Source organism: Ranitomeya variabilis, chromosome 6 (genome assembly GCF_051348905.1).
Source record: "Ranitomeya variabilis isolate aRanVar5 chromosome 6, aRanVar5.hap1, whole genome shotgun sequence".
Classification (NCBI taxonomy): domain Eukaryota; kingdom Metazoa; phylum Chordata; class Amphibia; order Anura; family Dendrobatidae; genus Ranitomeya; species Ranitomeya variabilis.
Genome location: NC_135237.1, coordinates 374,618,037 through 374,642,212, shown reverse-complemented (window position 1 = coordinate 374,642,212; position 24,176 = coordinate 374,618,037).

The following is a 24,176-nucleotide window of genomic DNA, read 5'->3' as shown; positions in this document are numbered from 1 at the left end:
TTTTGGTGCTGTATGGCGCCGCATCAAGCCTGGGCATATAGCGCCGGCCGCATAGAATGAGATCCCTGGCAGGCCCGCACAGACCCCGCCCGCACAGAGACACGCAGTCTCCGCCCACGCACCGCCCACACTCTCCCCCCCTCCAGAACCCCATATAGAAGGACAGAAAGGGCTGATTTACCGTCCGATACTTGAGTCCCATTCACTTGTATTGGTATCGGGTATCGGTATTGGATTAGATCCGATACTTTGCCGGTATCGGCCGATACTTTCCAATACCGATACTTTCAAGTATCGGACGGTATCGCTCAACCCTAGTCAGGACATAATTCGGTGGAGCGAGTTCTGCCAGGAGAATTGCCTGGCCACATGTGTGGCTGCGGTGACTTCAAGCGTTCAGGATAGTGTTGAGTAGTGTTGAGCGATACCGTCCGATACTTGAAAGTATCGGTATCGGAAAGTATCGTCCGATACCGGCAAAGTATCGGATCTAATCCGATACCGATACCCGATACCAATACAAGTCAATGGGACTCAAGTATCGGACGGTATCCCTGATGGTTCCCAGGGTCTGAAGGAGAGGAAACTCTCCTTCAGGCCCTGGGATCCATATTAATGTGTAAAAGAAAGAATTAAAATAAAAAATACTGCTATACTCACCTCTCCGACGCAGCCTGGACCTTACCGAGGGAACCGGCAGCGTTCTTTGCTTAAAATGCGCGCGTTTACTTCCTTCCATGACATCACGGCTTGTGATTGGTCACGTGCCGCCCATGTGGCCACGACGCGACCAATCACAGCAAGCCGTGACTTAATTTTCAGGTCCTGAATGCCTAATTCTAGGCATTCAGGATTTTAAAATTACGTTCCGGCTTGTGATTGGTCGCGTCGCGGTCACATGGGCGACGCGTCCAATCACAAGCCGTGACGTCACGGGAGGCAGGAAACGCGCGCATTTTAAAATTACGTCACAGCTTGTGATTGGTTGCGTGCCGCCCATGTGACCGCGACGCGACCAATCACAGCAAGCCGTGACGTAATTTCAGGTCCTGAATGCCTAATTCTGCATTCAGGACCTGAAAATTACGTCACGGCTTGCTGTGATTGGTCGCGTCGCGGTCACATGGGCGGCACGTGACCAATCACAAGCTGTGACGTCACGGGAGGCAGGAAATGCGCGCATTTTAAGCAAAGAACGCTGCCGGTTCCCTCGGTAAGGTCCAGGCTGCGTCGGAGAGGTGAGTATAGCAATATTTTTTATTTTAATTCTTTATTTTACACATTAATGTTGTTTCGATACCGATACCCGATACCACAAAAGTATCGGATCTCGGTATCGGAATTCCGATACCCGCAAGTATCGGCCGATACCCGATACTTGCGGTATCGGAATGCTCAACACTAGTGTTGAGCATTCCGATACCGCAAGTATCGGGTATCGGCCGATATTTGCTGTATCGGAATTCCGATACCGAGATCCGATACTTTTGTGATATCGGAAATCGGTATCGGGATCGATATTAATGTGTAAAATAAATCACAGGCCGCGACATCATCTAAGGTCTTTCAAGCGCTCATTCTTAGGAACGGAAGCTGCCGGTTACATCGGTAAGGTCCAGGCTACTTCGGAGAGGTGAGTATATCAATATTTTTTATTTTTATTCTTTATTTTACACATTAATATGGATCCCAGGGCCTGAAGGAGAGTTTCCTCTCCTTCAGACCCTGGGAACCATACAGGATACCTTCCGATACTTGGTGTCCCATTGACTTGTATTGGTATCGGGTATCGGTATCGGCGATATCCGATACTTTTCGGGTATCGGCTGATACTATCCGATACCGATACTTTCAAGTATCGGACGGTATCACTCAACACTAGTTCCGGAGTCACTTCTGGAATTTGTGGATGTGTTCTCTGAGAAGGGTTGTTCAGAGTTGCCGCCACATCGTCCTTCTGACTGTTCTATCAGGTTTAAACCAGGGGCTAAATTGCCTAAAGCAAGGATGTTTAACATCTCCGATCCGGAGAGACAAGCGTTAAAAGATTACATTGCTGAAAGCTTGAGCAAAGGGCACATCAGGCCATCATCCACGCCGGTGACAGCAGGGTTCTTCTTCGTGAAGAAGAAAGATGGCGGATTACGCCCGTGTTTGGATTTCAGGGAGTTGAACCAGATTACGGTTCGTGATCCGTACCCTATGCCTCTGATACCATATTTGTTCAACCAGGTGGCAGGTGCTAAGTGGTTTACCAAGCTTGACCTCAGGGGGGTGTACAACCTCATAAGAGTCCATCAAGGTGATGAGTGGAAGACGGCATTTAATACCCCTGAGTAGTGTTGAGCATTATGATACCGCAAGTATCGGGTATCGGCCGATATTTGCGGTATCGGAATTCCGATACCGAGATCCGATACTTTTGTGGTATCGGGAATCGGTATCGGAACCATATTAATGTGTAAAATAAAGAATTAAAATAATAAATATGGATATACTCACCTCTCTGGAGGCCCCTGCACCTTACCGCTGTTAACCGGCAGCCTGCTTTGCTTAAAATGAGCGCGTTTAGGACCTTCCATGACGTCACGGCTTCTGATTGGTCGCGTGCTGCTCATGTGACCGCCACGTGACCAATCACAAGCCGCGACGTCATTCTCAGGCCCTAAACTCCTCATTCTAGGAATTTAGGACCTGAGAATGACGTTGCGGCTTGTGATTGGTCGTGTGGCGGTCACATGAGCAGCACGCGACCAATCAGAAGCCGTGACATCATGGAAGGTCCTGAACGCGCTCATTTTAAGCAAAGCAGGCTGCCGGTTAACAGCGGTAAGGTGCAGGGGCCTCCGGACAGGTGAGTATATTCATATTTATTATTTTAATTCTTTATTTTACACACTAATATGGATCCCAGGGCCTGAAGGAGAGTTTCCTCTCCTTCAGACCCTAGGAACCATCCAGGATACCTTCCGATACTTGGTGTCCCATTGACTTGTATTGGTATCGGGTATCGGTATCGGCGATATTCGATACTTTTCGGGTATCGGCCGATACTATCCGATACCGATACTTTCAAGTATCGGACGGTATCGCTCAACACTACCCCTGAGGGTCATTTTGAAAATTTGGTGATGCCGTTTGGGTTGACTAACGCACCTGCAGTGTTCCAACATTTCATTAATGATGTGTTCTCGCATGTTTTGGGGAAATTCGTTATCGTGTATCTAGATGACATTCTCATATATTTTGCGACCGTGATGCTCATTTAGATCATGTCAGGCAGGTGTTACAGCTTCTCAGAGAGAATAAGCTGTATGCTAAACTTGAGAAATGTGTATTTTCTGTTCAAGAGTTGCCTTTCTTGGGTTATATTGTGTCTGCTTCTGGGTTTAAAATGGATGCTGCTAAGGTGCAGGCAGTGCTGCATTGGGAACGTCCTGATAACCTGAAAGCACTTCAGCGGTTCCTTGGGTTTTCTAACTACTATAGGAAATTTATAAAGGATTTTTCCATCATTGCTAAACCGCTAACTGACATGACTAAAAAGGGTACCAATTTCTCCATTTGGCCTGAGGCTGCTGTGCGCGCATTTGAATTTCTTAAGAACAGTTTTGTTTCAGCCCCCATTCTTGTGCAGCCAGACGTATCTAAACCCTTTGTAGTGGAAGTCGATGCGTCTGAGGTTGGTGTGGGGGCGGTACTATCTCAAGGCTCATCTTTGAGTGGTTTACGTCCGTGCGCCTATTTCTCCAAGAAACTGTCGTCCGCCGAACGTAACTATGATATCGGCAACAGGGAGTTGTTGGCAATTAAGATGACCTTTGAGGAATAGCGACACTTCTTGGAGGGGTCGGTACATCAGGTTACTGTTATTACCAATCATAAGAATCTGCTGTATTTGGAGTCAGTCAAGCGTCTGTCCCCCAGGCAGGCTCGCTGGGCATTGTTTTTCACGCGGTTCAATTTTGTGGTCACTTACAGACCGGGGTCTAAAAACACTAAGGCGGATGCTCTGTCCAGGTGTTTTCCGGGGGGAGAACCTCGGGAGGATCCAGTACCCATCCTCCAAAAGGGTGTTGTGGTTTCGGCTCTCACTACCGAGGTTGAGGCTGAGATTGCCGAGGCTCAGGAGGAGGTACCATCTGAGCTTCCCGTCAACAAATCTTTTGTACCGCTTCATCTCCGCCTAAAGGTTTTGGCGGAGCATCATGATGCTGTCCTGGCTGGCCACCCAGGGGTTAGAGGTACCTTGGAGTTGGTGTCACGTCGGTTTTGGTGGCCCAAGATCTGACAGGACGTGGTCTCATACGTGTCAGCTTGTACCACGTGCGCTAGGGCTAAGACGCCTCGCTCCCGTCCTGTTGGCACACTACTTCCTCTTGAGGTACCTAGTAAGCCTTGGATGGAAATCTCCATGGATTTCATCAATGATTTGCCCTCATCAGCTGGGAACACGGTCATCTTGGTGATTGTTGATCGGTTTTCTAAAATGTCGCACTTTGTGTCTTTGCCTTCGTTGCCTAACGCTAAGACTATGGCTCAGGTATTTGTGCAGGAGGTGGTCAGACTTCATGGGGTTCCGTCTGACATCGTGTCTGATAGGGGGTCTCAGTTTGGAGAGCATTTTGCTCACGGCTGGGGATCAAGTTATCTCATTCTTCGGCATTTCATCCTCAGTCAAATGGTCAGACTGAGCGTATGAACCAAAATTTGGAACAGTACTTACGCTGCTTTGTTTCTGATAACCAGGAGGAGTGGTCTACCTTTGTTCCTTTGGCTGAGTTTGCCATCAATAATCACCGCCAGGAGTCGTCTGGGGAGTCTCCGTTTTTTTTGTGTTTACGGGCTACTGTTGTGAATTCTGCTCTTGGGCTCCCTCCGGTGGTTGTGAGTGGTAGCGCTGCTGTCTCTGAGTCGCAGCATTTATCAGGTGTGTTCACTTTCTGCAAATCTGACTGGGCTATTTAGTCTTGCTAAACCCTTTAGCCAGTGCCAGTTGTCCATTGTTTCCTGGAGGATTCACTTCCCTGCCTGGTCTCTCTTGCTTGGTGATCATTTCAACCAAGATAAGTGCTGGCTTGTTTTCTGCAGTCCACATGCTGTGGGCCTGATCGTTCTAGTTATTTTCCATGTTTTTTCTTGTCCAGCTTGGTCTGTATAAGGATTTGTTTAGCCAAGCTGGTATCTCTGGAGATGCAGATATACCCTCCATGCCTTAGTTAGTTGTGGAGTTTTGTATTTTCTGTGGTGGATATTTTCTAGTGTTTTTATACTGACCGCATAGTACTCTGTCCTATTCTTTCTATTTAGCTAGAATTGGCCTCCTTTGCTAAATCCTGATTTCAGTCTGTGTATGTTATTTCCCTCTCTTCTCACAGTCAATATTTGTAGGGGGCTGTCTATCCTTTGTGGGGGATTTTCTCTGAGGCAAGATAGTTTTCCCCTTTCTATCTCTAGGGGTAATTAGTCCTCCGGCTGTGTCGAGATGTCTAGGGAGTGACAGGTACATTCCACGGCTACTTCTAGTTGCGGTGTTAAGTTCAGGGTCTGCGGTCAGTACAGGTTCCACCTTCTCCAGAGTACGTCTCATGCTGCTCCTAGGCCACCAGTTCATAACAGTACAACTGGCCCACAATGAGTTAACCGCATCTCAGAAGAAGGGAAGGAAAGTGCTGAGCCATTTTTTTTTTCTGTAGTCTGTTGTGTTGTTTTTTGTTTTTTTTTCTTCCCCTTTACCTCTGGGTGGCTCAGGAGTTCGGCGCTGATATGGATGTTCAGGGATTGGCTTCTCTTGTGGATCAACTTGCTGCTAGAGTACAGGGTATTTCCGATTATATCGTTCAGACTCCAGTTTTAGAGCCTAGAATTCCAACTCCTGATTTGTTTTTTGGGGATAGGTCCAAATTTCTGAGCTTTAAAAATAACTGTAAACTGTTTTTTGCTTTGAAACCCCGTTCCTCTGGTGATCCCATCCAGCAGGTTAAAATTGTTATATCTCTGCTGCGTGGTGACCCCCAGGATTGGGCATTTGCCCTGGAACCTGGGAATCCGGCGTTGCTTAATGTAGACACCTTTTTTTCAGGCGCTTGGGTTATTGTATGATGAACCTAATTCAGTGGATCATGCTGAGAAGACCTTGTTGGCCCTGTCTCAGGGTCAAGAAGCGGCAGAATCATATTGCCAGAAGTTTAGAAAATGGTCTGTACTGACTAAATGGAATGAGGATGCCTTGGCGGCAATCTTCAGAAAGGGTCTTTCTGAATCCATTAAAGATGTTATGGTGGGGTTCCCCACGCCTGCTGGTATGAGTGATTCTATGTCTCTGGCCATTCAGATTGATTGGCGCTTGCGCGAGCGCAGAGTTGTGCACACTATGGCATTGTCTTCCGAGCAGAGTCCTGAGCCTATGCAGTGTGATAGGATTGTGTCTAGAGCTGAACGACAAGGATTCAGACATCAGAATAGGTTGTGTTTTTACTGCGGCGATTCTGCTCATGTTATTTCTGATTGCCCTAAGCGTACCAAGAGAATCGCTAGTTCTGTTACCATCAGTACTGTACAACCTAAATTTCTGTTATCTGTGACCCCGATTTGCTCATTATCGTCATTTCCTGTCATGGCATTTGTGGATTCAGGCGCCGCTCTAAATTTAATGGACTTAGAATTTGCCAGGCGTTGTGGTTTCCCCTTGCAGCCTTTGCAGAGTCCTATTCCTTTGAGAGGTAGTGATGCTACACCGTTGGCTAAAAATAAACCTCAGTTTTGGACCCAGCTGACCATGTGCATGGCTCCAGCCCATCAGGATGATTGTCATTTTCTGGTGTTGCATAATTTGCATGATGCTGTTGTGCTGGGTTTCCCATGGTTACAGGTGCATAATCCGGTATTAGACTGGAAATCTATGTCTGTGACTAGTTGGGGTTGTCAGGGGGTTCATGGTGACGTTCCTTTGATGTCAATTGCCTCCTCCCCCTCTTCTGAAATTCCTGAGTTTTTGTCAGATTTCCAGGATGTATTCAATGAGCCCAAGTCCAGTTCCCTTCCACCGCATAGGGACTGTGATTGTGCTATTGACTTGATTCCAGTCTGTAAGTTCCCTAAGGGCCGACTTTTCAACCTGTCTGTGCCAGAACATACCGCCATGCGGAGCTATGTTAAGGAGTCCTTGGAGAAGGGGCATATTCGGCCATCTTCTTCACCATTCGGAGCAGGTTTTTTTTTTGTTGCCAAAAAAGATGGCTCCTTGAGACCCTGTATTGATCGCCTCTTGAATAAGATCACGGTCAAATTCCAATACCCTTTGCCTTTGCTTTCTGATCTGTTTGCTAGGATTAAGGGGGCTAGTTGGTTTACTAAGATTGACCTTCGAGGGGCATATAATCTTGTTCGTATTAAGCAGGGTGACGAATGGAAAACTGAGTTTAATACGCCCGAAGGCCATTTTGAATACCTTGTGATGACATTCGGACTCTCTAATGCTCCATCTGTGTTTCAGTCCTTCATGCATGATATATTTCGGAATTATCTTGATAAATTCATGATTGTATATTTGGATGATATTTTGATTTTTTCAGATGATTGGGAGTCTCATGTGAAACAAGTCAGGATGGTATTTCAGATCCTTCGTGATAATGCCTTGTTTGTGAAGGGGTCTAAGTGCCTCTTTGGAGTACAGAAGATTTATTTTTTGGGCTTCATTTTTTCTCCCTCATCTATAGAAATGGATCCGGTTAAGGTTCAGGCTATTCATGATTGAATCCAGCCCACATCCGTGAAGAGCCTTCAGAAATTTTGGGGCTTTGCTAATTTTTATCGCCGTTTCATTGCCAACTTCTCCAGTGTGGTTAAACCCCTGACCGATTTGACAAAGAAAGGCGCTGATGTGACGAATTGGTCCTCTGCAGCTGTTTCTGCCTTTCAGGAGCTTAAACGCCGATTTACTTCTGCCCCTGTGTTGCGTCAGCCGGATGTTTCTCTTCCTTTTCAGGTTGAGGTTGACGCTTCTGAGATTGGGGCAGGGGCCGTTTTGTCTCAGAGGAATTCTGATGGTTCCTTGATGAAACCGTGTGCCTTCTTTTCTCAAAAGTTTTCACCTGCGGAACGCAATTATGATGTCGGCAATCGTTAGTTGTTGGCTATGAAGTGGGCATTTGAGGAGTGGCGACATTGGCTTGAGGGGGCCAAGCACCGTATTGTGGTCTTGACCGATCATAAGAATCTGATTTATCTCGAGTCTGCCAAACGGCTGAATCCTAGACAGGCCCGATAGTCCCTGTTTTTCTCCCGTTTTGATTTTGTGGTCTCGTATCTTCCGGGTTCTAAGAATGTTAAGGCTGATGCCCTCTCTAGGAGCTTTTTGCCTGATTCTGCTGGGGTCCTTGAGCCGGTCGGTATTCTGAAGGAAGGGGTGATTCTTTCTGCCATCTCACCTGATTTACGACGGGTTCTTCAGGAGTTTCAGGCTGATAAACCTGACCGCTGTCCAGTGGGGAAATTGTTTGTTCCTGACAGATGGACTAGTAAAGTGATTTCGGAGGTTCATTGTTCTGTTTTAGCTGGTCATCCTGGGATTTTTGGTACCAGAGATTTGGTTGGTAGGTCCTTTTGGTGGCCTTCTTTATCACGGGATGTGCGTTCTTTTGTACAGTCCTGTGGGACTTGTGCGCGGGCCAAGCCTTGTTGTTCCCGCGCTAGTGGATTGCTTTTGCCTTTGCCGGTCCCTGAGAGGCCTTGGACGCATATTTCTATGGATTTTATTTCGGATCTTCCGGTTTCCCAGAGGATGTCAGTTATCTGGGTGGTTTGTGACCGATTTTCTAAGATGGTTCATTTGGTACCTTTGCCTAAATTGCCTTCCTCTTCTGATTTGGTTCCGTTGTTTTTTCAGCATGTGGTTCATTTGCATGGCATTCCGGAGAATATTGTGTCCGATAGAGGTTCCCAGTTTGTTTCTAGGTTTTGGCGGGCCTTTTGTGCTAGGCTGGGCATTGATTTGTCTTTTTCTTCCGCATTTCATCCTCAGACAAATGGCCAAACCGAGCGAACTAATCAGACTTTGGAAACTTATTTGAGATGCTTTGTGTCTGCTGATCAGGATGATTGGGTGGCTTTCTTGCCATTGGCCGAGTTTGCCCTTAATAATCGGGCTAGTTCTGCTACATTGGTTTCACCCTTCTTTTGTAACTCTGGTTTTCATCCTCGTTTTTCTTCGGGGCAGGTTGAGCCTTCTGATTGTCCTGGGGTGGACTCTGTGGTTGACAGGTTGCAGCAAATTTGGGCTCATGTTGTTGACAATTTGGTGTTGTCTCAGGAGGGGGCTCAGGGTTTTGCTAACCGTCGTCGGTGTGTTGGTTCCCGGCTTCGGGTTGGGGATTTGGTCTGGTTGTCTTCCCGTCATGTCCCTATGAAGGTTTCTTCCCCTAAGTTTAAGCCTCGGTTTATTGGCCCTTATGGGATTTCTGAGATTATCAATCCAGTGTCTTTTCGTTTGGCCTTTCCTGCCTCTTTTTCCATCCATAATGTTTTTCATAGATCTTTGTTGCGGAAATATGTGGTGCCCGTTGTTCCCTATGTTAATCCTCCTGCCCCAGTGTTGATTGATGGGGAGTTGGAGTATGTGGTGGAGAAGATTTTGGATTCTCGTTTTTCGAGACGGAAGCTTCAGTATCTTGTCAAATGGAAGGGTTATGGCCAGGAGGATAATTCTTGGGTTGTTGCCTCCGATGTTCATGCTGATGATTTGGTTCTTGCCTTTCATTTGGCTCGTCTGGATCGGCCTGGGGGCTCTGGTGAGGGTTCGGTGACCCCTACTCAAGGGGGGGTACTGTTGTGAATTCTGCTCTTGGGCTCCCTCCGGTGGTTGTGAGTGGTAGCGCTGCTGTCTCTGAGTCGCAGCATTTATCAGGTGTGTTCACTTTCTGCAAATCTGACTGGGCTATTTAGTCTTGCTTCACCCTTTAGCCAGTGCCAGTTGTCCAGTGTTTCCTGGAGGATTCACTTCCCTGCCTGGTGTCTCTTGCTTGCTGATCATTTCAACCAAGATAAGTGCTGGCTTGTTTTCTGCAGTCCACATGCTGTGGGCCTGATCGTTCTAGTTGTTTTCCATGTTTTTTCTAGTCCAGCTTGGTCTGTATAAGGATTTGTTTAGCCAAGCTGGTATCTCTGGAGATGCAGATATACCCTCCATGCCTTTAGTTAGTTGTGGAGTTTTGTATTTCCTGTGGTGGATATTTTCTAGTGTTTTTATACTGACCGCATAGTACTCTGTCCTATTCTTTCTATTTAGCTAGAATTGGCCTCCTTTGCTAAATCCTGATTTCAGTCTGTGTATGTTATTTCCCTCTCTTCTCACAGTCAGTATTTGTGGGGGGCTGTCTATCCTTTGTGGGGGATTTTCTCTGAGGCAAGATAGTTTTCCCCTTTCTATCTCTAGGGGTAATTAGTCCTCCGGCTGTGTCGAGATGTCTAGGGAGTGACATGTACATTCCACGGCTACTTCTAGTTGCGGTGTTAAGTTCAGGGTCTGCGGTCAGTACAGGTACCACCTTCTCCAGAGTACGTCTCATGCTGCTCCTAGGCCACCAGTTCATAACAGGCTACATCCTCAATTTTGTACCTTGAGTCAGAGGGGCTCTTCCGGCGTTCCGGAGGAGGACCAGTTGGGGACACAATTGTCATGTCTGGAGGAGAGTTAAGCAGCGCCTGTTGAGTGTGGGTGCTAGGTACAAGCTTGTGGCTGACAGTAGGCATGTGCCATGTCCGGACCTGAGTGTGGATGACTGGGTGTGGTTATCCACAAAAAACATAAGACTCAAAATACCGTCCCTTAAATTGGGTCCACGGTTTATTGGTCCATTTAGGGTCACCGCCGTCATTAACCCAGTAGCGTACCGATTGGAGCTCCCTACGGTGTATAAGATACACAACGTGTTCCACAGGTCTCTTCTAAAGAAGGTGGTGGGTTCTGTGGATGCAGCGCCTATGCCACCTCCAGTCTTGGTGGATGGTAATTTGGAGTTTGAAGTCTCCAAGGTGGTTGACTCTCGTGTAGTGCGTCACACTTTACAGTACTTGGTACACTGGCGTGGTTATGGGCCTGAGGAGAGGTCCTGGGTACCAGCCTCGGACATTCATGCGGATCGGCTGGTCAGTTTTTTTCATCGTCGCCATCCAGACAAGCCGGGTCCTATAAGCCGTGAGGGCCCTGGGGTCCCTCGTAGAAGGCGGGGTACTGTCATGTTGGATGCTGTTCAGACCAGGTCATCCGACAGACAGCGGTAATTCCGCTTTTGACCACTATTTGCTCATTGGCGTCTGCTAGATTTTATCTAGGGGTTAATTTACCTAATCCTCGGATTGGAAGCTGGGCCATTCCCATGGCCTTTAAATAGTTCTCCTGTTCATTAGGCGTCGCCGATTATAGCTTCTGTCTTGTGCATTGTTATCTCGGTCTGGAGTGGAGAGCTGGTTGTTGGAGATTCGTTGCTGGTGGTGTATTTTCCTCTGTCTTATTTACTCCTTCCTATATTTGTATTTATTTTCCCCTGCACATTTATAGTGTATTCCTGAGTGACTGCAGCATGGTGTATATTTTCCTTTATCCTTGTCTGTGCTAACTGTGGGTATTGGAATATTACCTCTTCACTGGGTGGAGGGCGGAGGTATCAGCCTAGGGTTAATACAGGAGTCAGGGTGAGGTTCGAGGCCTGGACATGCACACCATCAGTGTAAACTCCAGGTAGAGGGTCAGTCAGGATTTCCCTAGTCTGAGGGAAACTGCAGGGGCCCGGATTCTTAGCTCTCGCTCACCTAGTCTCCCTGTGACAACTAAACAGTGGGAGAACCCGTTGCAGCCCACACCTGCCCGACGAACGTTTCAACTGTTGAGGTATTTGAGTCCCCTTGGCCTGCCCCTAATGCAGGGGAGGTTCGGTACATGACCCAAAAGGTCAACTCTAGGAAGCTCGCCTCTCCAAGGCATTACAGCAGTATCAAAATACCAAAGGTTTTTATGATCGGTAAATACAGTTAGCTTATATCTACTGTAGATCCTTCCAACCAGTGTCTCCATATCTCAAAGGCTCTTTTAACTGCCAAAAACTCACGATCACTAATTTTGACCACGAAAGACAAATCAATACTGGGTTGACTGAGAACAGGAGCTGCAGAAAAAGCTTTCTTGAGGGTAGAAAAAGAATTAACTGCCTCTGCTGACTGGAAGGAAAGTCTGTTCCCTTCATAGTCATGTCAGTTAAAGGCTAGGCTTTGATCGAATAGTTCTTAATAACCTTATGGCAATACTTTGCAAAGCCCAGAAATCTCTACAATGTTTTAATGTTACTTGGTTGCACCCAATCAAGGATGGCTTGTACCTTACATCTGAAACCCAGAAGCAGAAACCAGATGACCAAAGAACTCAACCTGTTGTATCTCAAGATTACATTTCTCCAGTTTAGCAAATTAATGATTGTCATGAAGAATCTAGAGAACTTGTTGGGTGTGCTCCTGGTGTTCCTCCGGAGAACATGAGTAAATTCATATGTAATCAAGATAGATCACCACAAATCCATTCATCAGAGAGCGAAAAATGTCATTTATAAATTATTTAAAACAGCTGGATCATTGGGCACCAGATTTTTAAAATGAACCTCAGGCGTAATAAAAGTGATTTCCCATTTGATACCCTGTTGAACACATATGAGATTATATGCCCCAATTCAATTCAAGGTTAGTAAGCCATTTAGCTCCAGCTAATTGATTAAACAGATCTGGAATCGGGGTTAAAGGATAGGTATATTGAACCATTATTTCATTTACCACTTACCGACCTCTGCCGTACTATTACAGCGGAGGTCGGATCCCCTGCTTTGATGTGGGCTCCGGCACTGACATGTTTTGAACAGCTGACATGTGCCCACAATAGCAGCTGGTGAAATCGCGATTCACCCGCCGCTATTAACTAGTTACATGCCGCTGTCAAATGCTGAAAGTGGCATTTAACCGGTGCTTCCGACACATAATCGGGGGTCAGCGATGCAACAGCATAGCAACCAGAGGGCTCCTTGAGTCCTCTATGGTTGCTGATGCCGGTTTGCTGTGAGCGCCACCCTGTGGTCGGCGCTCATAGCAAGCCTGCAGTTCAGCTACATAGGAGCGATCTGATGATCGCTGCTATGTAGCAGAGCCGATCAGGCTATGCCAGCTATTAGCCTCCCATGGAGGCTATTGAAGCATGGCAAAGGTAAAAAAAAGTTCAAAATAATATTAAAAAAATAAAAAAAATATAAAAGTTTAAATCACCCCCCTTCCACCCCATTCAAACTAAAACAATAAAAAAAATCAAACCTACACATATTTGGTATTGCCGCGTTCAGAATCACCCAATCTATCAATAAAAAAAGGATTATCCTGATTGCTAAACAGCATAGTGAGAAAAAAATGTGAAACACCAGAATTACATTTTTTTGGTCGCAACGACATTGCATTACAATGTAATAACGGGCGATCAAAGAAACATATCTGCACCAAATTGGTATCATTAAAAACGTCAGCTCAGCATGCAAAAAATAAGCCCTCACTTGACCTTAGATCACGAAAAATGGAGACACTATGGGTATTGGAAAATTGCGCATTTTTTTTTTTAGCAAAGTTTGGAATTTTTTTACCACTTAGATAATACCTAACCTAGACATGTTTGGTGTTTATGAACTCACAATGACCTGGAAAATCAAAATGGCAGGTCAGTTTTAGCATTTAGCGAACCTAGCAAAAAAGCCAAACAAAAAACAAGTGTGGGATTGCACTTTTTTTTTCAATTTCATGGCACATGGAATTTTTTTCCCATTTTCTAGTACATGACATGCTAAATCCAATGATGTCATTGAAAAGTGCAACTTGTCCCGCAAAAAACAAGCCCTCACATGGCCATATTGACGGAAAAATAAAAAAGTTATGGCTCTGGGAAGGAGGGGAGCGAAAAACGAGAATGCAAAAATGGAAAAGGGCAAGGTGGTGAAGGGGTTAATCTATCTCAAAGCATGGATGCAATCCTCCATTTTTTTCTTAAGAAAGAAAAACACCACAGTGACTTGAGAGGTCGAAGACAGTATATGACCCTTGACCAGACTTTTTTGTACATTCTCTTTGAAAGCCTCCAATGACGACACAGCATTAAATCTTAATTATACAAATATCTATTTTCAGTAGGCCAGGAGACATTGCATATTGTCTGAAAGCTGACTATTGAATTTATGTGTTTTTCTTCAGTTGGTCAAGACACATGGACTATTGTCATATGAGTCTGAATGTTGACACTAGAATTCATGTTTGTGAAATTGCTGAATGGCTACTTACATTAGCTCCTACAGATTATTGTCTACGACCTTTGCAAGACATGGACACAGGGTCATTGAACAATCAATATTTGCTAATATGTTGATTAGACATTGTACCAGGCCATGCAGTTGTTTGATCTGGAATACAGAGGAGGACAAACTATGCAAATTTATGTAATACTCAAACAATGATAAATGAGTACCTGCCACCTTCCCCCAATCCTGTGAAAAAAATTCCTGAATTAGAGCTGTATAAAAAGGATCTGCCTCTTTATCAGGGGAACTTTGTAAAACCACAGCCAGGAACACTATACAGGACAGCTGCCATTACACCATGGCTCCATCAAGAGGCACACAGATTTTATATTCTACAGGATGCCAGTTTAAGGACCACAGACCTAACTGGAAGAATACAGATCTGCTCCATTAACCATCATTGAACCCATGGAAACATTTAGGGAAGCCAGGTTGTGACCCTCCAGTCACCTGTCCCTATGGATACATTTGGGGAAGCCAGGATCGAGACTCTCTTGTCACCTGACCCCTTGGAGATGTTCAGAGAAGTCAGGTTATGACCCTCTGGTCACATGGCCACATCTCAATGGGCTGTCTGCTCCTTAAGCTTGCTGTTACCTCCTCTCTGTGGGTACCCACCAAAAGCAGGTTGCCACAGATGGGAGTAGTCGCCCCTGGAAGCCCCAAAGTAGCAGTTGCGTTAATCCTGTGAGTCAGCGGAAGGGTGAGACTCTGTATTTTCGCACCATCTTGGGTATTTTGCTGGGACAGTTCTATATGTTATTGTCTTTTTGGTGGTTCAATACATTATTGCCATGCTGTTTAACCCTCACCTTATGTTGTGTGAGCAGTAGGAATAGAGAGAGGGTATATAGTGGGATGAGCCTTGGTCCATGCGGTCTCGGCCAGCAGAGAATAACCACTGACCCTCCTGATTCTCCACAACTCCCTCTCAAGAAGGAGAGATGTTAAACAAACGAGACCTAGGCCTCTGAATCTAGTATGAGTTAGACAGTGGAATCATATGTCCTATGCTGTGGGACAACTGCACACTAAGTCTCAGAGAACACATCATAAAAGTCCTGAATTCATTCTGGAACCTCACAGAAGTCAAAGATTTTGATAAACAAACAGACAAACAAGCTGCTTCAAGACTTAACCTCTTGAGCCTCCCAATTGATGGTCTAACACAAAGCCTAACAGAAATTTTGCAGGTAAAGAAGGACACACCATAAATGTAATGGATTCAGTGTGTAGTAACCCTACTTTCATAAATAAATCCTCGACTTTCGAGGTAATGTGGCTTTGAGAAAGAGGAAAATTGTCATTAGCTGAAAGTTGAATGGGAAGACAGAGAGCAGAAACTTTAAAACCACAGTTTACAGCAAAGTCTGAATCAATACATTTTTGAAGCAGATCCTGAATCCACAAATTCAAAAAAATAAAAACTGTTTTAGTCTCAAGGGATACCTGTAAGAAAAAAAACTGATGCTTGTACTAGAGATAATTTAAGGTTATTGGAACCTGCAACTTTACACTTTAGGTTTTTTTTATTCTGTGCATAAATCTATTATTCAGCCACCCCTAAACAGTGCTCACAAACAGAAGTGGTTAAGTAGACCAAGGCATGCATAAAGATTAACTCTAAAACAGCCTTGTTCACTGGTTTGTGCCGTGCAACCCTGGATGGTCAAAATAGATTAGTGGATGGTTGATGGATGGTTACCATGTCCCAATAAAACTTTGAGGTCAGCAAAGAGGTATGGAGTCACTATTATTTCTATTCATTGCTAATTGCAACACTGTTTGTCAACTACCTTATTTTACTGATTATAGGATGTAATTTTTTTCCCCAAAATTTTTGTGGAAAATGAGGGTGCGTCTTATAGTTGAATGTATTTTATCGAGTGGTGGCTGTCATGTTGCGAAGTCTCAGGAAGCAGGGCAGCTGCTGCATGTAAAATGGATGGAAAGTGTGAAGACTACTGACATTTTGTAAAAGCCTGGGTCCTACGACAGCTTCGCAGTGCCAAACACCCCGTTTTTCCTGCCCGGGGCATGCAGCATTGCCCCACTCCTGCCTCCGCCACCAGTTTCCTGCAGCAGCGACCCTGCCTCTTGGGACCATGCTCCACTGCAGCCACTGCTCCCAGGTAAGCTACCGTAAAAGCAGACTATGAGACACACCCTGATGTTATTAAAAAAAAATACTATTTTCCTCCCCAAAACATGTTATAGTCAACAAAATAAGATACTTGCTAACTAAAATAAATAATTATTTAAATAAATGTTATTTATTCTCTAACGGTTGATGATTTGAACATTGAACTGACTCGTTTGCATCAACCATTTAGTAAAAGCAGAAAAAAATACCATTTGCATGATAATTTGGAATGCGGAGTACTGCTTTATGTCTTAGAACAACTGCGGTTTGCACAGAAATCCCACAAAAATCCTGAAAGGAGTTTGATTTGTGCTAAAGCCAATTCTATCAAAAAGTGCATGTAAGAAAATGACAGCATCCCCAAAATTGTGCAAGATTGGTCTAAAAGCATTTTTTACACACAAGAAAAGAAAACTCCTAACTAAAGGCTCAAACCCTCTACTTACACAAATCAAAACTAATTTACTGAAATATATAATATGTTAATATTGCCATGAAATATATGTTAAGTTTAAATGTAGAAGTTTTAGCAGAAAATATCCTGATTACTTATTGAGTTAACAATAGTTGGAATGTTAAAAATAAATAAAAGCTGTGTAATAATACTCACCTGCTCCTGGCATGGTCCATGCACATCTTTTCCCCGGCGCCGGCAGCATCTTCCTGTAGTGAGCGGTCACATGGTACCGCTCATTACAGTAATGAATATGGACTCCTATAAGGGTGGAGCCGCATATTCATTATTATGATGTGCGGTACCATGTGACCGCTCACTAGAGGAAAAAACTGCCGGCGCCGGGGAACAGACGTGCAGCGACGGTGCCAGGAGCAGGTGAGTATAACTAAGAGCGCGATATTCACCTGCTCCCCGTTCCACTGTCGGCACCGCTGCTTCTTCCGCGTCCTCTGCAGTGACACTCAGGTCAGAGGGCGTTATGATGCGATTAGTGTGCACCGCCTTCTGCCTGAGCGTCGGTGCAGAGGATGGGAAGACACAGCGGCGGTCGGCGGTGGAACACGGAGCAGGTGAATATAGTAAGTTCCGGGAGCCTGAGAGGTGAGTATGTGATTTTCTTATTTTTTTAGTAGCAGCAACAGCATATGGGTCAAATATATGTATGGAGAATCTTATGGGGCCATGTGCAGCATTATATGGGGCAAGTATCTGTATGGAGCCATGTGCAGCATTATATGGAGCAAATATCTGTATGGGGCCATGTGCAGCATCATATGAGTCAATTATCTGTATGGAGCATCTTATGGGGCCATGTGCAGCATTATATGGGGCAAATATCTGTATGGAGCATCTTATGGGACTATGTGCAGCATTATATGGGACAAATATCTGTATGGAGCATCTTATGGGGCCATGTGCAGCATTATATGGGACAAATATCTGTTTGGGGCCATGTGCAGCATTATATGGGGCAAATATCTCTATGGAGCATCTTATGGGGCCATGTGCAGCACTATATGGGACAAATATCTGTATGGAGCATCTTATGGGGCCATGTGCAGCATTATATGGGGCAAATATCTCTATTTCGGTCATAATCCACATTTATGGAGCATTATATGGGGCAAATGTGTCTATGGAGCATCTTATGGGGCCATAATCAACATTTGTGCAGCATTTTATGGGGCATATTTTAATATGGAGCATCTTATGGAGCCCACCATAAACTGTATGGAGCATTATATGGGGCATATTTTGTATGGAGCATTTTATGGGGCCCATCATGAACTGTATGGAGCATTATATGGGGGCTCCTGATTCAATATGGATATTCAAAAACACTTAACCTACTAATGTCTCAATTAGTTTTACTTTTATTGGTATCTATTTTAATTTTTGAAATTTACCAGTAGCTGCTGCATTTTCCACCCTAGGCTTATACTCGAGTCATTAAGATTTTCCAGCTTTTTGTGGCAAAATTAGGGGGGTCGGCTTACTATACTATACGGTAAGTGTTGAAATGCGTAATACTAGTGCATGTAGCTTATTTTATTTTTTTTAGAAGAAAATACATTGGTCATTATGGTACAATAGTTCACAGGTTTTCCGTTATGTTTCATCCTTTGCTGAAGCCACTAAAGGGCCTTCTGGCCTTTGTTATAGAAACTTCTGAGTTGCATCCACGGAGTAAAGGCCCCGTCTCACATAGCGAGATCGCTAGCGAGATCGCTGCTGAGTCACAAGTTTTGTGACGCAACAGCGACCTCCATAGCGATCTCGCTATGTGTGACACGTACCAGCGATCAGGCCCCTGCTGCGAGATCGCTGGTCGTGTCGGAATGGCCTGGACCTTTTTTTGGTCATTGAGGCCCCGCTGACATCGCTGAATCGGTGTGTGTGACACCGATCCAGCGATGTCTTCACTGGTAACCAGGGTAAACATCGGGTTACTAAGCGCAGGGCCGCGCTTAGTAACCCGATGTTTACCCTGGTTACCAAAAAAAACAAACAGTACATACTCGCCTTTCGGTGTCCAGGTCCCTTGCCGTCTGCTTCCTGCTCTGACTGAGCCGCCGTACAGTGAGAGCAGAGCGCAGCGGTGACGTCACCGCTGCGCTCTCACTGTACGGCCGGATCTCAGTCAGAGCAGGAAGCAGACGGCAAGGGACCTGGACACCGAAAGGCGAGTATGTACTGTTTGTTTTTTTTGGTAACCAGGGTAAACATCGGGTTACTAAGCGCGGCCCTGCGCTTAGTAACCCGATGTTTACCCTGGTTACCCGGGTGCTGCAGGGGGACTTCGGCATCGTTGAAGACAGTTTCAATGATGCCGAAGTCGTTCCCCTGATCGTTGGTCGCTGGAGAGAGCTGTCTGTGTGACAGCTCCCCAGCGACCACACAGCGACTTACCAACGATCACGGCCAGGTCGTATCGCTGGTCGTGATCGTTGGTAAATCGCTTAGTGAGACGGGGCCTTAACTGTTTGGTGGAGTGAATTAAGAGAAAAGGTGTCAACTAGCTAGGTAAATACCACAGACCTGGGGACAATTTCCAAATTGGTTTCCAAAAGAGCATAGTCAGGGATATGCTAGTTTCAAGTCCAGAATATCAGTCAAAGGCATCAGGCAGAGAAAACTCACAGTCCAGTGGTCAAACCCAGAAGAACATATGCAAAAATAGGAAAACAAAAGAAGAAACAAGAGTCATTAATTCAAAGATCAATCCAGAATAGCACACCAGGAGAGACACAATATTAGAATTTAAATGGGGTACCTTTTGTCTCTATTGGAGGCAAATCTAATCCCATAATCTAGTAATTGGTCGACTGACCAGCCCTAGCAATTCCCTACAAGCAGTTAGTTTACCTGTATGATTAATTTCTGTTTGCTTAATGACTGGGGGTGCTCAAATTGCATTAGGAGAGCATACTCACCCTTCAGCATTGTGAACACTAGAGCATACTGAGTGATGAGCCCGCTGCCCAGCACTAATGTTATTCTGCCTCCACCACTGTAAACACCACCCACTGGAACAAAGTGGAATTGCCCCAAAAGCAGAGGCAGCTGTTGCAGAGATAGGAAAAAACTGTTACATAGGTGCTTTTGCCTTATACATCATGGAGTTATTGGACTTTAATCCCACCAAGGTTTATATCTGCATGGAATTTGTATGTACAATGTTTTCTCCAAATTTTCCAAGTCCTCCCTAAAGAAACATACTGATAGATTTATTGAAATCTATATAAATTGGCCTCATTGCATGTAAAATAAGGAAATTTGATTATGACTAGTGATGAGCGAGTGTACTCGTTGCTCGGGTTTTCCCGTGCATACTCGGGAGGTCTCCGAGTACTTACGACTACATGGAAGAATACGTTTTCATCGCCTCAGCATCATGATTTACAGCTATTAGCCAGCTTGATTTCATGTGGGGATTACCTAGCAACCAGGCAAACCCCATATGCACTCAGCCTGGCTAATAGCTGTAAATCATTCAGCTGCTGTGATGAAAACTAAATCTCCGAACACTAACAAATACTCGGAGGTCACCCGAACATGCTTGGGAAAACGCGAGCAACGAGTACACTCGCTCATCACTAATTATGACATCTTTGTAGACAAGGACTTCTGTGTATAATGGTCTAATGTGCAAAACAATATCTATACAACACTGTGGCATATGCTGGTTCTATATAGGCAACATAAATAAACATACCCACAAACAGAACAAAAAAATGCAAAAGAGAAAAAAATGACATGTGTGAAGAATTTTCTTTCTCACTTCACCGACTGTTACTAATGACCTTTCGTTCATTTGCTAATTGTGTGCACAAATAATATATATTTATAATATATATTTAATTATTGTATTGTTAACGTTGTTACTTATGACTGTTGTGTTTGAAACTGTTAAACTGTAAAACGCTGTGGAATATGTTGGCGCTATATAAATAAAGATTATTATTATTATTATTATTATTATTATTTTTCCTTTCACTGTACATGCAAAGTGCATAGTAGCCAATGCATCCACCCAGGACAAAACTAACAGCTAGCCTCTGAAAGATACTTATCCACTGTCCAGTTAGGTCTATGAGGGTTAAAATATATACTGTTTTTACTGTTGTTTCATTTCACAAAACTGCAAAAATCCAGGCAACATTTTGTCAGAAAAAAACAATAAAGAATATGAAAAGCCCATCTTCACAGAACATTGGACATTGCAAAACAACCTACAGCTATTATCGGATATATCAAAACTGACAAGTAAAACTTTGGCTGTTGATTGAACAATATTTCACATGGACAGCACAAGCTCGTCCGCATTCACTTTTAAATGGAGCTGCTTATCCTGGAGAACTATGGGTAGGAAGTTTATGAGCTTAATTGAATTGGTGGTATTTGGGTGATTGAAGAAAATTGGTGACATTGGAAAAACTGGTTGTTAGATTTTCAGTAGCAATGTAGGAAAGTATTTTGTTTTAGCTGTAGTAATTCTGATAGATTTGGAAATGCACATGTTCACAATTGTTTTGTTAATTTGTAGAGACATTGTATTTGAGTTGTGTTATTTCAATGTGTCTTTACTACATGTGTATTTATAAAAGTGAACAAATGTGATTGATTTTATGTTTTACAAGTACAAACAATTATAGGATTCATAATAATTCTAAGCAGGGTTTATAATTCCTATATGTCATGCTGATAATAAAAAAAAAGAATTATCATATTTGGTGACCAAATTTGCTAAAGTGGTCAATCATCACTACATGTTTCATTAGGAGTGTTACATTTAGCAAAAAATCAGCAGAATATTTACTTATGGAAATGTCATACCTGCAAAAAAAAGAACTTTGACTTTGCCCCCACTATATTTTGCTCTACAATATTAAAAAAAACATCATTGTGTTCTGTAATCATTAACAAATTGCTCTCCTATTAATAATATAAGAATACATGGTTGTCAGAAAGCAAAAATTAGCATTTTAGACTATTTTCTACTGCATAATTACTTAAAGAAACTGTATCTTTTAAAATGTTCTGAAAAGTATTAGTGTTGTGTTTCTCAGATTTCTTATTGAATTGTATTAATTGTAGGAATTTATTCCACTAAATAACCCACTGTTGAAAAATAAACAATATTTTTTTATCTTGTGGAACAATTCCTATTTTCTAGAGAGTTTGATATTGATATAGCACAAATATAAAAAAATGATGAAAAAAACACTATTTATAAAGATAATAATAATAATAATAATAATAGTAAAAAAAGTAAGCTAAGTATTGTCCAAAACAGATCAAATTTATATTTAAGATAAATATGGTGGTTAGGTAAGGAAGAGAGATCAGACACTAATCACAGTGCAATCGGTGACAATGATGACACAGACAGCAATCAGAGCAAGGGAGAGGTCCACCTAGTAAGCTCAATGCATATCATCCATGATCTTCAGCCTCATCAGGGGCAGTAGCCACTTGACCTACTATATGATCAATACTTCCACTTTAAGACCTGTCACTTTACAAGCTGTGATTTATATAACTATATAGCAATGTATTTATTTTCTTTTTGAATCTTTTCAGTAAAGGTTTGATGCACACTTGAGTGGAGATTATTCAATGATAGGGGAATAAAATAGAGAATGAGAAATCTTTCTGTTCTTAATGTTTTTCTTTCCTTTCTTCCTAGAATTTATGAATGCTTGGGGTTATAAAAATAATAATTATTTATTATAAAATTTAGATTTTTTAACTCCACATTAAAAATAAAATGATTGCATAGTAGTAAACACTCCAAAGGGCCATAGCTATATTGTTATTATTATTATTATTATTATTATTATTATTATTATTTATTTTTATAGCACCATTGTGCTGTACATGAGAAGGAGTTACATACAAATTACTGATATTACTTACAGTAAGCAAACTAACAATTACAGACTGATACAGAGGGGAGAGGACCCTGCCCTTGCAGGCTTACATTCTACAGGATGGTGGGGAAGGAGACAATAGGTTGAGGATTGCAGCAGCTCCCGTGTTGGTGAGGCGGTAGCTCCAGTAGTGATGAGGAGGCAGTGGGGTCATTGCAGGCTGTAAGCTTTCCTGAAGAGGTGGGTTTTCAGGTTCCGTTTGAAGGATCCGAATGTGGTTGATAGTCGGACGTGTTGGGGTAAAGAATTCCAGAGGATGGGGGATATTCAGGAGAAGTCTTGGAGGCGGTTGGGTGAGGAGCAAATAAGTGTGGAGGAGAAAAGGAGGTCTTGGGAGGACCGGAGATTACATGAGGGAAGATATCGGGAGACTAGTTCAGAGATATACTAAGATATACGGAGCTGTTAAAATAGGTCTTCAAGATTAATACTGTTAAACTATGAAATATGGCCTACACCTCAAAAATAGAAATAATAGTTACTACTGTATATCATAATTTACAAAAGATCCAGATGCATATCGAAAAACAATTTGTATTAAGAGTAACTAGAGATGAGCAAATATGTCAATGTTCGGTTCTGCCCACGATCACTGAATCTGCAATATTCCACATTTAATCGCCGAATATAGCCAAACATACACAGCACAAAAGCCGGTGTATCCCACGCTGTGTGACAGCGTAGGAAACACCAGCATAGCACTTCTGATCAGTGGTGAAATCATCCCCACCAGTCAGAGAGCAGCAGTCCCCATGCTGTCAAAAGACAGTGTGAGCACTCAGCTGTAATCGGAAGTATAAAGTTAACCTTCTGTCACTGGTGTCAGCTGATGGGACTACAGCTCCAATCAAATTTTCCCACAGCACTCGTGCTGACGTCAGAAAGGTGAAGTGAGTTCACTGGCCGTGAACTCACAGGACCTGTCAGACGGCACTAAGAGCAGGAGAACTTTCTCACACTCGTGGAGTCCCTAGACAGGGAACAGTTGTTCACAGGCAGACACTGAGCACACGGTATTCAGGGTCAGCTGGATGACAGGCTGCATGGATGCATCATGCACTCATGCAGCCTTCCATCTAGATGTAGCAGAGCTAGATGTGTCATGGGACAAAAGGATTAAACGCATCTCTGTGGAAAGATGAGGAATTTTGTTGTTTGTTTTGTTAACCTCTTTTGCAGATGACAAGGGCATTGGGGGAATGGGCGAGGTCGTAAGTATGGCTTAATTAAGATTATTAAAGGAGTCTGTGTCTTTCTTTCAATTAAAGGACTTT